We start from the raw sequence: 17,910 nt of genomic DNA, 5'->3' as shown, positions 1-17,910 counted from the left end.
CACACACACACACACACACACACTAAAAAGAGAGGAAAAGTTGGTGACTAATGAATAAACGGGTGCCTTTCTGGACTGAGATCAAGTCATTGACACACACGCTAGACTAGGGACTGGCATAGATAGGGCATGTGACAGGGGACTCCAACATGAGAACTGGGGTGGCAGAGAGGGTCTATGTTGTTCCATTGTTTTTTGTTGGGTGGCCTTGAGCAGGACACTTACCCACGGCTGGCCTCAGAGCTGTGTATGTCACTTGGCTCTGTTCTAGACTCTTCATCTCTGACCCGAATCACCGGGGCTCTCTCAGGAAGGTTCAGCTGTCCAGCTGTGTGGAGCCGTGGAGCCTCAGTTGTGTGAGGGAGTGACTTCAGCCCCTGAGGATGGACACTCGTCCCTCCTGCACACACTTGAACCTGAGCTGCTGGGACATTTTGTGCCATGGAGGCTGCTCTCCTACAAAGATGCAAGAGCCTGACTGACAATCACTAGGAGAATGGAGCTGAGAGCTGGTTAGAGGACGCAGTCCAAGGTGGTACTGTGACATGCCCAACAGCGAGCTCACCTGCATGTGTCACAGGTGTCTAGATGCTCAAGCCTAGGCTGTTCGGGTGCTTATGGTTTCTGTTGTTGTTGTTGGTGGTGGTGTTTTGCTATTTGTCAGCTGAAAGTCATAGAACTCCATTCATCCTTCCATGTATTTTTTTGAGGTCGAGGCTCATTCAGCACGTATTTATTGAGGGGTTTCATTCTTCTCCGACTACTGTGCTAGGTAATAAAGTAGAAAAGTGGGAGGTTGGTCATAAAAAACTAGACACTGTGATCTCTAATCCGCATTGTCAACTTGGCCTGGTGTAGATCACTCAGGAGACATCCCTTTGGCCCTGTCTGTGAGAGTGTTTCCAGAGAGAGAGAGAGAGAGAGAGAGAGAGAGAGAGAGAGAGAGAGAGAACCCATCCTGAATACGGGCATCACCATTCCAAGACACTGGGTCGTGACTGAACTGGAAAAAGTGTGCCAAACACCGGCAGCTTCTCTTTTCTGCATCCTGACCCCAGACTCAATGTGACTGGCTGCCCCACACTTCTGCTGCATGCTTTTCCTCCCCCACAGACTGGCACACCCTCCCTTCCCTAGGCCACTTGTCACAGCAACAGTAACAATAACAACAAGGTAACACAAACAGTGACTGCCTTGATGACAGTGGAAACGTTTCCCCTCTCTTACGCTCAAAGTCTCCACAGGCATGTCTCGAATGAAGCCTTAATTGCTCTTCTCAGACCTCTCCATCCCAGGGATTATTGCCCTGCAATATCGTTGAAGAGGACGGTACCTGTGGGAGCTTCTTCTACTTGATGATAATTGCTGCATCTCTGTGTCTTAAGCCCCTGTCCTTAGAGGATGCGAGGACAGGGAGAAGGGATGAGGTCCCCTGAAGGGGCCGGCAGCCACGGTCCAGCCACTGCCAACCCAAGTCAGGGGAGGGCCGGGGACCCAGTCACTGTCCTGGTAGGTTCACTTAAGAAGGGAGCACTGGTATCCTTTGAAGCAGGAAGGAGGCTAGGAAGCAGGGACCACAGGGGGAAGGCTTTGGATGGCCACAGACATTGGGATGATGGACAGGGAAGCCCCCATCCCTGCATGGATAGGAGCGATAGTGAGAAGTCAGGGCACACTAGAGGAGGCTCGGGAGTTGGACCACGTACAGAAACATGTCAGGTTTTCAATTCTTCTATCTTGAAACCCTTAGGAGGTCTTGGCTTTGCAAAACAACATATTACCTCGGAATCTGAGTCTCCGAAATCCTGGCAGGGGGGCTGGTCCAGCCGGCACTATTGCCATATGTGTTTAGAATCCCATGCACAATAATTAATTTCCATTCTGTAAAAAAAAAAAAATGAATAATTAAAACCGCATCCCACGTCCATTGATCCAAACAGGAGTTGACACATATTAAGAGGCACACGATGCTGACCAAACTTTAAAAGAAGCCATTTGATTAACAAAGCAACTTTTAAAAATTCCCTATCTTGTAGACAATAGGAACTGAACAGAGTCCAACCACGAGGGCAGGCTGAGCAGGGGGCATTGAATGGCAATGCAGAGAGATGGGGGAACAGGAAAGCGGGGCTCCTCTGAAGTTGCTGGTGGGGGAGCTGGGTGGGAAGGTGACCGATGCTCCAGGAAGGGGAGAATAAGATGACAGCCTTGAAGGGATTTCAGAGCCGAGCAAACTCTCTACTTTATTTTTTTTTTATTCTTTACTTTTTTTTGTGCTTAGAGAAATATGGGTGATTGCGATGGTAAAATAAGAGACGTTGAAAACCCTATTTCAGAAACCGCTATCGACAGATGCCAGCTCGCGTGTGCCAGAGAGTCTGTCTGATTCAAGAGTTTCTCCCAGGAAGTCAGTGGATGGGTTGACGGCCCGATAGCAACTTTGAGAAGACGAGGTGCACACGCGTTTCAGATGCGCCGGTGGTGATGTGATGGAGGGCCACAGGGCCCTTTCTATCAGTCTCACTGTGTGGTATATTATAATGGCATTGTTCTAACGTACAGGGCTGCTGTTAGCTATTGAGGGCAGTGGCTCCCATCTACTCTGAGGACCCTGGGCTGGAACCCTGGGAACTTAAAACATACGTGGCTTAGAAACACACAAGGCTTCAGAGCAGCTCTTCCTCTCTAGGTGAGAGGTTGGGGACGGTGGGAACAAGAGAGTGATCTGGTCCCCAGACGCAGTGAGGAGGGTTGAGACTGTAACTCGAGTCTCAGTCTGTGACCCTTAGTCCTCCCTGACGAAGGTAGGCCTGGGTTCTGGGAAAGGAGCGCTGCCCATGACGGAGCAAGAGTGAGAGGCTGTGAAGTTAAGGACTCCTTGGGATCTCAAATGTACAGTACATTGACTTGCACGAACCCCAGACAGGCTGTGTGGAGTCGAGAAGGAGAACATGGGTTTGGCTCCTTAAACTGAAGTGTGGGTCTTAGGATGGTGATGGAAGAAGCGGATGCCTAAGGTACATCAAGTGTCTCTCAGGGCTGCACTTGGCTCTGCTCAGGGTGGTCTAGATTTTCAAACAGTGGGAAAAGGCCCACAAGGATGAGGAAGCCACCTGGCCTTGCTACATGTGGACAGTTAACGGTGCCCTTCGGTGACTCAAAGATCAGCCATTTGAGGCCAAGGTGGTGCTGTCTGCTCCCTGTAGGGTTCTACTTGGTTTTCTGACTCACTTCAGGAAACTAGGAGAGAGGTTCCTAGATGGTAACTCCTGAGAGGAAGCCTTGACGGAAGGAGAAAGTATGCTGTCAGAGGGATGTCACAGCCTACAGGTACAGAGACCTGGGTGAGGTGGGGGGAAGACAGAGGGGTAGATGACTACTCCCGAGAGCTGCTGTGGAGAGACACAAACCGCTGTGTATCAGATTAACCAGGAGCTAGAGGCTGAGAGGGGATTTGGGGGTACCAAGGCAAAAGCGGGGTGTCAAGAATGTAGAAATAGAGACCTTTGCCTGGGCTGGGTTCAGATACATCGAAGCAGTACCCACGTGGACTGACAGAGTCAGGGCAGTTTTGGGCACACGGTGGCCTCTGGGATGCCAGAAAGAGCTCGGGAAACTTTAGTTCTGTCACTGCTGGTATGTATGTGCAGATGCCGGGACTGCGTTGTGTTGCTTTCTTTTCTCAGTGAGTCCTAGGTCCAGAGTGTCTGAAAAAGCAGGTTCGCTGTGTAAGGCAAGTGCGTTGCATCCTGCAGTACCGCCATGTGGACTCAATTAGAGGCTCACAAACAGTGTATTGATTTTTTTTTTCCTTCTTAAAGAGAAGAACAACACAGAAGCCACAGTGTTGACAGAACCCGGCAGCCCCAGCGCAGGACTCGGCCTGATTAAAAATGTTAATGCTGCCCATGCAACCACTATGAGTGGGAAATTGCACTACACAGTGCCCTGCGTTGTGCCAGTGTCCTACGAGGCTGAGTTACTTCAAGAAGCCTGGGTCCGAAGTGCACGATGACTTGGGAATTATATTCACTAAAGCAGCGTGATGTCTCAGACAAATGTTAAAGCTAAACAAAGCAAAACAGAGAGACCTGCATGGAAGTAGTTCACGGGCGTGGGAGGCTGTCTTATCACCAAACTCCTATAAATCACTCTCTGAACCATGGCCAGTGTGTGCTGTCGGGCAATAGGCATGGAGAAAAGAAAGCCCTGGTAGTGACTTTAGGAAAGATCACAAGTTCTCTGGGACTTTATTTCTCTTCAGAAATATAAACCTGTCCTAGGCAGTGCTGAGAGTCCTTACAGTTCTGTATCTATAAATACAAAATCTCTGCCTATGTGAACAACACAAACACACACACGCGCACACACACACACACACACACACACACACAGAGAGAGAGAGAGAGAGAGAGAGAGAGAAGAAAGAGAGATACACAGACACACAAGAAAGACACAGACACATACAGAGACAGAGACAGATAGACACAAAGACATAGATACATACAGAGACACAGAGACGGTCAGACACAGCCACACATAGTGACATAGCCACATACACACAGCCAAAACCAGACACAGCCAAAACTAGACACAGACACATAGATACACATACAGACATATACAGAGATAGAGACACACACAGGCATAGAGACACACAGAGACACACAGAGACAGACAAATGACTTGTCGACTGAATGACCGACCAATAGATAGACAGACAGACACACACCCTAAACACTGAGGACCTAAATCCCATGGAACACATTTTATAACAGCTTGACATGAAGCCAGAGTCCAGCCTGCTCCTGGAAGGAGGGACAAGTGTGTGGCTCTTGTGTACACGTACAAACACAGATTACAGACAGTGCCCGTGAGCAGGGTGGGAGGAGTCAGGTTTGTGTCAAGCACCTGCTCTGAGGGTGGCTTTTGGCTTTGGAGGAGTTTGCTAGTCCTCTGAGATTAAACACATCGAGCTTGGGACCTTCCACTTTGGCTAGCTTTTAATAGCGCTGTATTTTAGCAGAGAGTGTGTGTTTTTTTTAAAATCCTCTTAAATAGCAGAAAAACACGTTCTTTAAAATAAAGGGAGGGTCACAGCCTGCTGCCGCTGAGTGCTGGGTGCTGGTGGGGGCGAAATGTGGAAGGCATTTAGCTTGCTCTCTTCGTTCTCATCAAAGATCCACGGCGCACACACACCAGCTTCTTTGCATTAAAATCTGTGACTGTAAAATTTCAGAGGGAAACACTGATCTCCCCTTTGCCTGTTAACCCTTCACCCCCATGCATGGAGACTGGGAACCACCCCATCCAGTCTTGATTTCCACCCTGAAGCAGGGTTCTAGGCCTCTTGACTCTAACTCTGAAAGGTCTCCCGACTCGCATTCAGGCATGCTCAGAGCAGGCAGTCCAGGACCGTACCTGAGAGACCCCAGGAGGAAAGTCACCTCTCTCCCGACAGCTCTGCATCTGGGGCAATCTCCGGAGCTGCCGCCACACCTGGACACGGATTGTCCCAGATGGAGCCCCAACATGGGGGCACCGAACGGAACATTTGGGAGAAAGATTCTTGGTAATTGCATTTCTGGCTTTTGGCTTTTCTTTTCTTAAAAAAGAAAAAAAAATGGCAAAATGCACATACCACCAGACTTACCTTGTTAACCTTTTCAAGTGTACAGATCAGAATGTTAAACAGTCACCACCATCTTCTACCTCAAACAGAAACCATCACCACTAGAAGCCATTGTCTCTTCCCCTGTGCGTACAAGCAAATTCTTCTCAAGTCTACGCATGAGGCTCCTCTAGGAAGTGTATACAGTGCATGGCGGGATTCCATCTAACTTGTCTCCGTTTTGTGGCTGAGTTTTGTTCGTTCACTGGGCAGCATGTCCCCAAGCTAGACCCTGCTCTGGCATCGTCTTGCCTTTTAAGGATAGATAGTAGTCCACTACGCGGATAAGCCACATGTGTTTATCAGGTTTGCATATTATTTTTGGCGGTTGTAACTGATGCTACTACAGATGTAGGTACGTGAACACAGGTCCTATCTAGTACTGCCAGGACTTTAAGATTCAATGTTTTACGATGCACAGCCAGAGGGGCTTTGTCGGGCCACATGAGAAGTCTTGTTTATGAAGACCTCTAACAATGAAAGCCGACTTATGAGTCTTGGGATCGGGTGCATAGACGTTGCGTGTGGATCTTTGCACGGTGGTAGTTGTCTCTTTAGGGGCTAAAGGACCTCGGGAGGTTTCATGGACTTTGCTACGTGTCATGGGAATGCTTGTCCAGATCCGTGCTGCTGCGTATGCGGCTCCAGCAGGATTCATTTTTGTCTCGTTTGAGTTTTCTGGAACATGAGCTGCCAGGAGAGTCCTCTGACAGAGCTCCCACAGAGGTCGTTTGGCCTGCTGTGGAGAGCAGACGAGAGCTGCAAAGCTATGGAGACCTGCCCCAGATGCCCAAGTCCCGAATCAGCCTCCTTTTTCTCGAGCTGGTCCATGGGCATGAAAAAAATCAGCCTTTTACACTTCAAGTGGCAGGGTCTGGCAGTCGGGGACATAGATGGTTTGCTCCTGTTCTAAGTTTGAACCTAAGTAGCCAATGATGAAGCTGAAGCTTGGATCTGAGCTCTGGGACAAGGGAGTACCTGACTTTAGAACACAGTTTTGTATACCTGGGGAGCTTCAGACACTGTGCTCCCAGAGCAGCCATAAGGACCTGCAGGATCGTTTGTGCAGTGTTTGCCTGGTGCTTGGAATGGATGTGCGTTGGATAGATTCCTTGCACAGGCTTGGGCTGTGGGAACACTGGAGAGCACTGTCTCCAGCATGGTGCTTGATAGCAGGACCACATCACCTTATAGGAGCCGTCAGGGGACCCAGAGAGCTGCACAAGGTTTCATGGTGAATTCCTGTGTCCACGTGGCTCTCACTCTGAAGTGCTTGCCTTCTTGGAGTCTCCTGGACCAGCTGCCAGACCCCTGCTGTGGGGAGGTCGCTTCTGAGAGTTCTAAAGCAAGTCCAGTCACCCCTCCCCACCCCTCCCCTCCCCACCCTGGCCCATTCCAGGAGGGTGGGCAGTGTCTGGTGGGAGGAGGCTGGTGGAGGCTGCCTGCGTTGCACCATGTCTTAGGGCTGACGCCATGGCTGGGCCGCCACTGTCTCTGCCCAGTTTCCTGCGTCTGGATGGGTCTGAGGTTGCAAGTGGTTTCCTGTTTCCCTGTATCTCAGGACTGGCCTAATTGGAAAGACATGTCAGACTGATGTGTCCAGCATGCTGGAAGAGAACAGGAGGAGGAGGTGAAGAGGAAGGAGAGGGAAGAGGAGGGGGGCAGGACAAGGAAAAGGAGAAGGGGAGAAGCCTAGTTTGCTCAGTTCCCGTCTGTAGCAGAGGCTGGGATGATGGAGACCAGAGATCCCATAGTGGAGGGAGCTGGCAGGTGACTCTCCAGGGGCTTCTGTGGACCACACAATGCACAGCCTTTGATGCAAAGAGTGGGGAGGAGGGTGTGGTCTGCTCTCTGGACTCTGCTGATGGCAGAGCAGCTTTGCCAGCCTGTGGAGAGAGTCAGTCTCTCTCTCTCTCTCTCTCTCTCTCTCTCTCTCTCTCTCTCTCTCTCTCTCTCTCTCTCTCTCTCTCTCTCTCTCTCTCTCTCTCTCCTCCCCCAACCCCCGTCAGATGGGCATCGCCCCACCTCACCATCCTAGGAACCTGTAATGGTCAGAGGCTTTGTAGACTCTGAAAATTTGGGGCACAATCTGCACATGAGAACCCCACACACTGGTTCAGAATATTCAATGTATCATGCCAGATGAGGCCCATTTCTCCACGGGAGACAGGGAAAGCAGCCTTGTCCGTGACTTCCGCGTTAGGGTTCTCGTTCCACAGAGCGAGAGGCAGGGCCTCTGGCCCCTCCTATGAAGAATGGCCAGCAAAGCATTGCCTGGAGGCTTGGATGTGACCCGTGGACCTGTGCCCTACAGGAGTCACGTTTTGTCTTTCTAAGCCCCCCTTTCTCAGGCCTGTGCAGCTGCCTTCCCCTTCCACTGCCCCTGCCACAGGGTACAAGGGGAGGGAAAAAGGCAGATGTGGACGGCTCAATTTTCTGCTGTTAGGTGACCTCCCACAGGCCTGGAAAGACATGGCCACCACAAGCAGCATTCCATTCCCTGGCCTGTGGCAGCTGGCCACAGGCACATGAGCCGGGCTAGACTGTGTTGGCATGTGGGTTGATCTCCCTGCTGGGCTCTGGAAGAAGGACATCCCTTGCTTTAAACTGCTTGTTCCCTGACTATAGTTCCCTGGCGTAGGCAGAAATCAAGCTCCGTGCGGCTGCTGGGTGTTACTCAGGTCACCCAGCTGTTGGCTTAGCCAGCATAACGGACCATCCATCTATGAGGCCCCCAGCCTTCCTCCCCACGTCGAAGATGGTGGTGTGCCAATGGGGCTCTCCCACTGGCTTCAGGCACAGAGGAGATGTAGGAGCTGTTCTCATGTGAACTCTGACAGCAGGACATGCTGTCTGTTCCTCTTCCAACCCACAGGTCTCCTTTGTGACAGTGGGATTGGCATGTGCTCTGTGTGTGAATGTGAGTGTGTACCCACACTTGTGTGTGTGTGATAATGAAGAAGGAGCCCAGTAGAGAACCTGGCTCGTAGTATGGGTTCCTGAAAAGTGAGCCTGAACTCCTCTTTAAAAGACACTTATTACATTTATTTATTTGCTTATTTATCGTGTGTGTGTGTGTGAGAGAGAGAGAGAGAGAGAGTGTGTGTGTATATGTGTGTGTGTGTGTGTGTGTGTGTCCCCACATGTGCTTGTGAATGTCACAGTGTGCTTGTGAAAGACAGAGGACAACTTGCAGAAATCAGGTTTTTTTTTTTTTTTTTTTTTGCTTCCACCTTCTGGGACCTAGGGATTGAAAGTCAGGTCGTCAGGTTTATCTACAAGTGCCCTTAACTGCTGAGTCATGTCACTGACTCACATGTCGTTCACTGTCTTCTCTCTCTCCTTCCTCCAGTGAGTTGTTAAATGTCTTTCAACCTCTTTTGGGAAAATGACAGTTGAGCACCTACTGTGTGCTGAACACCACAGGAAGGTGGCTGAGTGTGCTCAGACACATCCCTTTCACAGTCTTCAGAGATGGATCCAGATAGACAAATAGATTCCCCCAAATGGCCCCAGCCATGGCAGGGGAAGCACAGAGGACATGAAAATGGTTTTATCACTTTTTATTGTTTAATGAATATTCATAAAAGCCTCCAATGTTCTGGACCATCTTTCCCGAACTTGGTGTCTGGGTGTGGCTGAGGTGTACATTATGTGTTCAAGGATGTTATGGTTTGTATGTGCTCAGCCCAGAGAGTGGCACTATTAGAAGATGTGGTCCTGTTAGGTGTGGCCCTATTGGGGTTGGTGTATCCTTGTTGGAGGATGTGTGTCACTGTGGGTATGGGCTAGAAGACCCTCACCCTAGCTGCTTGGAAGCCCGTCTTCTGCTAGCAGCCTTCAGATGAAGATGTAGAGCTTTCAGCTCCTACTGCACCGTGCCAGCCTGGATGTGGCCATGTATCCTTCCTTGATGATAATGGACTGAACCTCTGAACCTGAAAGCCAGCCCTAATTAAATGTCCTTATAAGAGTTGTCTTGGTCATGGTGTCTGTTCACTGCAATAAAACCCTAAGACACAGGAACAGAGAGTCCCAGAATTATGTAGACACTTTGGCAAAAAGGGAATTTTTTGGAGTCCCTAGAGGGGACTCCAATGCCTCCACCTTGGACACCATGACAGTGGCTCTGACTGTGACCCAGGTTCAAACTGCAATGCTTCCAATGTCATCACTGCTGGCAGTTGCTCCTCTGTCAGGCGTGAGGTCCTGTGAGGGCCACCTCAGTGGCATTTGAGTTGAATGAACTCATGTGATTTGGATAGATAGGCAAGCAACATTTTACAGAAAGAGCTAGAGAAGGAGGCGATGTGACTTGTTCTAGATCACACAGTCAGTGTTTTGTGGAGTAGGTCCCGAGCCTGCACCTGTTAGCACCCAAGGCCCCATGGATTCTTCTGTGGCTGCTGTTACCAGTGAACTCTGCCTTCGCAGGTGGGTACTATAATAGTCAACATCCGGACTCTCATCTGGGATGAACACTGTTGACAGAATGGTCAGAGGCCACTACTCCACTGAAAAGGGTGGCTCTGAGCGGGAGACTGTTTAGTTGGAGGCCACTGAATCTGTCCTGTCTGAAACAGAAGGTGCCAGAATTACCCTACTCCAAGGAGGTTATTTTCCTGACCATATTTGGTGGAAACCTCCTTGCTCTATTTATTTAATTGATCCCAGGGCTGGGCAGTATTGAGCCAAAGCGAGACATTTGCTGACTCTGTTACATTCTATTTTTTGAGTTGAGATTCACAGGAAAGCAAAGCCACATTTTTTTTTCAGCCAAGGGGGTGTTGGGGAAAGGCATTTGAACAATGGATCGTCTCCTTGGCCACCAGACTGGGCACAGTCATATTTGGTTATGTATGGGACAGGAAATAATTATTTATTGGTACATTTATTTTCAGGGCTCTGGGTTACAGGCAACTTAGTCCAAATATGGTCTGGAGAAAACTCGGGATCCATTATATACTGTCTTCCTCTCCTGGCCCGGACTCTTTTAGCTGCTGCAATTGGCCTTTAAATAAATGGAGCTATGTTCCAATGGTGAGCCGCATCAGACACGTACGTAGATGTATCTGCATGCCTGCATGCCCACTGACGTCTTTGGTATCCTAAAGGAAGACTGGAATGGACTGAACACTACAGATAACCATCTGTGAGTATCCTGGGGACTTTGGAGTCAAAGCTGAGCTGAGATAGTTTTATCAATCTCTAAGCCTAGGATATTGTTCAAAAGGTTTTCTATATTATCAAGAGTTGGTTTCCTTGTCTATACAATGCGCATAAGGATTGTTCCCACAGGGTAGTTGTGAGGGTAAAGGGAGGCTCAACACTTCCTGGCAGCTCGATGCTTATAGGCATCTGGACTGGGTTGGGTAGCAGCCCTCAGAGTCACTTCTCTTACAGGACTTCAGAACGTATTTGGAAGTGATGTCATTCCAGGTGTAACTAGCTAGCAGACACACACTAGGTAACCAGTTACGCAGAGTGTGAGTGAACCCTTCACCCCATGATCATGATCTTGAAAGATCAGCATGCTGAATGGTGGAGACAGTTGAAAGCCACAGGAAGACAGCAGAGATGGAAGACAGACGGCTACTAGGAAGATGAAATGGAGACTCTCCCAACACTGCCGACATCTTGACTTCCGGTACCCCAAACCAAGAACTCTGTGTGTTGTGACTGTCAGGGCCACCCTAGGAAACAAGTCTGCTACCAGGAGTATTTTAATGAAGCACTCAGCACAGAACTTGACAAGGGGGCGTGGCACCTACCGTTAGTTTACCAAGTGGCTTTTGGACACATCTAGGCACTGTGATATCCTGACAAGAAGATAAGAAGGATTTGTCTTGGCTCCCAGTTCCTGGGTACAGTCTGCCGTGTCAGGGAGAGGATGACTGGGGAAGCTTGAGGCAGCTGGTCGCATTGCATCTGCGTAGAGGAGACAGAGAGTGATGGACACTGGAGCTCAGCTTGCTTCTTCTCTGCATGCCACCGCAGTCTGGGACTCCAGCTGAGAGAATGGTGCCATCACTTTTAAGGTGGATCTTCCCATCTCAAGTAGCCTAGTGAATAAAAGCCATGACGGGTGTGCCCAGAGTCATATGGAAAATGGGAACTTTAATTGAGAAAATCCTTCCATCAGTTTTCCTGAAGACAGGATGGAACACAGGGTCCCCAATGTAGGCTATTTTCTTAATTGTGGGCGGTGCCCTCCCAGGGAAGGTGGAAAGCAGGCTTATAGGAGAAGCAGACTGAGCAAGCCATGGAGAGCAAGCCAGTAAGAAGCACCCCTCTGCAGTGTCTGCTTCAGCTCCTGCCTCCAGGTTTCTGTCTTGGCTCCTCTGGATGACGGACTGGGATGCATGTGACAAATGCCTCTTTCCTTCCCAGGTTGCTTTCAATTGTGACATTTTATCGCAGGAAAAAAACAAACAAACAAACAGAGAAGGACATCAGGAAATTCCAGATGATGTCAATCTGACAGTTGGTATTAACCACTGACATAGAATGATGGTTGAGATGGACCCTTTATAGGAAGGGGTGCAGGAATGTGGGAAGAATCCATTATCTCTCCCACTGTGTTTTTGGTGCTAGACAAACAGGTCGGCAAACATATCTCAACCTGCCTTGTGCACATTCCTGTAGCCTGCAAACGCTCATACTTGTTTATTTCCACACAGCCTATACCAGTGCTACTTATATCAATTCCTGCGTTCTTTATAAAGTGCCGCATCTCCCATGAAATAGACTTTTGAAGTTCACAGAGATGTGTGAGGTACCGTACCTTTCTCAGGAGATGTGTTGCCATCAAAGACCAGAGTGGGCAAATGTGATTTATATAGGCATACTTCATGCTTATAAAGGCCGACGCCATTTCTCCAGGCCCCCGAAAACACTTAGGGCTGACAGGGCCTAAATAAAACAGTTTATTTACTGCACTGTTACCTGTTTAAGACTTGCCGTTACGTTAAGTAACACAGTGCCCAGGCTAATAAATTTATAGCCATGCCTGTTTGTTTTCTGGAAGAATTTATTGCTGAGGTAATAACTGTCAGAAGGGGAGGCTGGCAAAAGGCTGGGTTGCTCAGAGACTCCACCAGCTCCTTGTCACCCATTCAAGCACCAGAGGCAGCCTTCGGTGGGTGAGGAAGGAACTTGGGACTACCTTCCTGGGGAAAGGACAATTTTTTTCTTCTGCTCGATGCAGATTTGTGCGAGTCATGGCTTCATAGGTTGCGGAGTGATTTATTACAAGCTTCCCTCTATCGCAGGCTGACTTCTATTGACTTTTGGGGTGCTTGTGTCAGCCAGAAGAGGAGATGTATAATGATGTCGATGAAAATCTAATGGTTTTTGTTTTGCTTTGTTTACGTTTTACCTTTACCGCACTGACAGTGAAAAGAAACCAAAGAACAAGGTGGTCTGCAGAGAAGTGTTTCTTCAACACCTGAAAATAAAGTTGTGAGAAACTGAAAATATCCTGGAAAAAAATCATCTCAAATTTGAATTTGAAGTGGATTCTTTTATTTTTATTTTTTATGTATATGAGTGTTTTGCCTCATGTATGTCCATGTATCACATGTATGCTTGGTACCAGAAGAGGCCATTGTATTCCCTGGAACTGGAGTTACAGACAATTGTGAGTCACCATGTGGGTGCTGGGAATTGAACTTGGGTCCTCTGGAAGATCAGCCAGTGTTCTTAATAACTTAGTCATCTCTCCAGCCTCTATTTGACTTTTATTAGGAAAGGGAACAAACGGGACATTTATATTTTTCTCATTCCTGTTCTCTGGTGGCTGGGTTTTGTTGATTGTGTAGTTTTGAATTTTACTTTATTATAAATCTTGTATTACACTCATGGATTCTTTTCTTGGTACATGCATGTGTGCGCGTGCATGCACGAGTGTGTGTGTGTACATGTGCAAACATGCATGTGTGCATGTATGTGTACATGTGCATGTATGCATGTGCATATGTGTACATGCGTGTACATGTGTATGTGTGGGCATGCATGTGTGTGTGAAAGTTCATGCGTGTGTGCATATGCAAGCATGCATGTGTATGTGTATATGTGTGTATGTATATACATGTATTTGTATGCTCGTGTGTGTGTGCATACACATGTGTGTATGTATGCATGTGTATGCAAGTGTGTGTATGTGCATGTGTATGCAAGTGTGTGTATGTGCATGTGTGTATGTGTGCACCCGTGTGCATGTACATGTGTGCCTGTGCACATGTGCATGCATGCATGTGTGGAGGCCAGGCATCAGTCTCTGGCATCATTCTTTAGGTGCTGGCCACCTGTTGTTTTTGAGACAAGGTCTGACTCACTGGCTAAGAACTCACTGAGTAGAGAAAGCTGGAGGTTGCATCCTAGGGAACCAAGGATCTGTGTCCATATCATATGTGCTGGGACTGCACATATATGTCATGACACCCAGATTTTTATTTAGGTTCTGGGAGTTGAACTCGGGTCTTTGAGTGTCCTCTTTAGTCCCCCTTCATGTTTTCCTCAACCATGCTTTTTCAGGCGTGTAATCTCATTTCTATATTTGAACAGACTCCTGTTTTTTGTGAGACCTTTGAACACAGCATCTCTGTTTTTGTGGCTCTAGTGCTGATGATTGATTTGTGTTAAAGAAGATTGTTGAGGCTTCTCTGTGGCTGCTGTTGTCAGGTGTCAATGCCTCACTTAGAGTGTCGGCTACACTGAAGGCTGAAGTTTCAACTCAGCCCTGTACATCTGAGAATTTACACCAGTATCCTCAGAAATGTGTTAACAATGGTCAGCTTTCTTTTGCATCACACAGGAGGAATTGGAAGAACAGAAACAATGTAATTATATGCTAATTAAAATAAAACAATCATCAAGGGAAAAGAAATCTTTGATCCATTCTAGTTAGCTTATTTCTCTTTGAAAAAAAATCATTCTTACATTAATTAATCAATATGTGTGGGTGTGAGGGTGTGCATGCCAAGGTAGGCATGCTATCATGGAGGTCAAGGGACAACTTGCAGAAGTTGGTTTTCTCCTTCTACCACAAGGGATTAGAACTTACGTCACGTCCTCAGGCTCAGGGATGAATGTCTTTACCCACTGAGCCACGGTGATGGCCATTGCCTCTGCTCTGAAGGTCTCCATATGGAACTCTTTCTCCCTCCATCTCTGATGACCAGTGGTCCCTCTTCCTCCATCTCTGATGACCAGTGGTCCCTCTTCCTCCATCTCTGATGACCAGTGGTCCCTCTTCCTCCATCTCTGATGACCAGTGGTCCCACAAGGCTTTGGATTTTTGCTTCTATTTTCTCTTTTCCACCTGAGATAACAATGTTTTTCATCTCTTTATCTTGGAAAATTTCCTCTCAAGATGCCACCGAGTATCCCCCTCGCTTCAGTGACATGTGAGTCAGTTCCTGCTTGGCTTTTGAAAATATTCGTTATCTTCGGTATGAACACTTTCGTCTGCTTTGTTTTCCACTGAACTCTGTGTGATTCCTTCATGTTTATTCTCTAGGTGGTTTTGTTCTTAACCGTTTCCTGGCCCCTGGCAGGGCTGGCTTTCACCTCTGCCGCCATCACTTTCTTTTTCGCTTCTTTTTTAGTTTACCAGCAAAAACTTCCTGTCTGATGATTTTTTTCTTGGCCAGCTCTGACTTCCTTGAATCCACTAATGCACGAAGCAGTCTCCTCCGTGAAGTCGACTGCACAACCGTTTCCATTGCTTCCCTGAACCAGCATGAGTCACTTCCCCTGCAGCGTGTGTGCATACGCGTGTGCCCCTCATTCATATCTCATTTCTAGTCTCCGCTCCTGGTATTTCTAATTGTTTGTCATTGCTGCAATGGTTTCCATCTATTCACAAACAAATGGTGTGAAAGAGGGGAGAGTGAGCTGAGACAGACAGAAGCCACACTAACTCTTTAAAAGGCCTATTGTAACCTGTATCCCAGGGGACTTGCCTTCCTTACTGCTTGGAGTGTCACTGTATGAGAGGCAAAGGCTGCACTCTGAGGTGTCCTGCCTTCTCCCCTTTTGGGATCTCACTGTATGACCCAGCATTTGTCACTGTAGAGACCAAGATGTGGTTAGTTTTGTAGTGTGAGTCTATAGAACCATTTATTAAGGTGTATTATCATCCCTTAGGGTTATACAACACTGTGTCTATATATATATTTTATGTATATTATATATAATTACACATTATATAATTACATATTTTATATATAATATACACATATACATGTACATATAAAATATTTACACGTGTATACATATATGTATACATTAAAGATTTTTAAAAGCTTTATTTAAAAATCATTTATGTGTGTGCACCATGTTTTCCAATATCCCTACACCATCTCCTCCTTCTCCTGTCCCCTCCAACTCCCTTTCCAATGTAAGGCTTAGTTATTATTATACTTATACACACAGATACACAAAGTCCATTTAGTGTTGCTCGTGTGTGTGTGTGTGTGTGTGTGTGTGTGTGTGTGTGTGTGTGTTGAGAGTTGACCACTTGCTATCCGATAACAAGGGGCTCACTCCCAGAGAAGACTGATTTTCTCTCTGTCTCCTTCTCCCTCTCTCTCTCTCTCTCTCTGAAATCATTAATTACCTGTAGCTCTTTACCTATAAATAAGTTCCTATGAGATTTTCAAGCTCACCTCCATTCTGTGATAGAGTGTCAACTGGTGTCATTGTTGAGGCTTGTTTAAGCAGCTCTATTGATGGGATTTCAGAGGATGTTTTCATTTTTCTTGTCTTGTCTAGAAGATGCTGCCTCCACAGTAGGCTTCTGGATGCCCTGGCTCTTACAATCTTTCTACCCATCCCCCCTTCTATAATTTTTCCCAAGCTTTAGATGTAGGGGTTGCATTATATATATATATATATATATATATATATATATATATATATATATATTCACTGGGTCTGGGCACCTATGCCACCCTGGAATCTTAACCAGAGAACCAAATGGACATATGACACTTCATGGACTACACACAGATCTGATGTGGCTGTCTTGGTAGCACTTTCCTGGGTATCATAGACGTGGGTGGCACCCAGGCGATGCTTCACAAGCATGAGCCACAGTTTCCTTTTGAAGAGAAGATTTGGGATCATCCCCATCTCCATTTCTCTGCTTCCTTTTTCTTAGAGCATAAGAGTTGACGGTGGAAATGAAAAGCAGGTTGTGTCCTATCTTCAAGTTCTCAGTTTCAGAGGCTGTCAGACTGAGAGAGACAAGCAACCCTGGTACTTTCATTTTAAGTATTGGCAATTGGGAGTGGAAGTAAGAATCCAAGGGATTACAGGGCCAATATTGATTTGTGGTCCATACAAATTTGCCAAGAAATACTTCTGCACGTCAGAGAGAGTGTTAGGCAGCTGACTAATTGTTCAATGTGGTCCAGGGTTCTGGCTAATGCTCTATGCATTCCAGCTCCAATCTGACAGCACTTCAGAGGTGAGGCTCCTTCATCCCATATTAACAAAGGAGAAAGAGAAGTCTGAGAACCTGGAAGGTCAGGTTGGCACATCCAGCTCCATTCCTTTTGTCTCTGTGTGCTGTGTGTGTACTGGGTCTGAAAAGAAATGTCAGTGAAAATTGTAGCAAATCTAGTAACTCTTCCCCACCACAGCTTCTCCTGTGTTTTGTTTCCTTCTTTGTGTGATTCGAATTCTGAGGTCTTACCATGTAGCCCAGCCTGGCTTTGACCTAGAGGTTCTACTTCAGTTGCCTAAGCACTGTGATCTCAGGTGTATATCCCCAATGCCTAGCTGTCAGTTTCTATTCCCATGACAACAGGTGACTTCTTTTGACATCAGATTTCTTCTACTGGCTTCTGTTTCCTTGGGTGGCATTTTATCAACATCCGCCCATTACTTAATTTCTAATTAACTAATAATCCTTAAGAGGTGCTTGGATAAGAAAGGGCCATTTGAGTGTTTGTGTGTATGTACATATAATGATTTAGTCTTTACTTGTAGTAGTTAATTTTCTCACTGCTGTGACAAAACACCAGGCACAGGCAACTCAAGGAAGAGAAGGTTTGCTTTGACTCAAAGGCTGAGAGTTACAGTCCATCACAGCAAGGAAGTGTGGTGGCAAGAGCGTGAGGCCACCAGTCTCATTTCTACCCAGTTAGACAGTAAGGAATGATGGTGCTCAGCCTGCCTTTTCTCTTTTTAGTCAGCCTGGGACCAAAGTCCACAGAATGGAACTGCTCACA

Source organism: Mus pahari, chromosome 7 (genome assembly GCF_900095145.1).
Source record: "Mus pahari chromosome 7, PAHARI_EIJ_v1.1, whole genome shotgun sequence".
Classification (NCBI taxonomy): Eukaryota; Metazoa; Chordata; class Mammalia; order Rodentia; family Muridae; genus Mus; species Mus pahari.
This window is presented reverse-complemented; position numbering follows the sequence as displayed.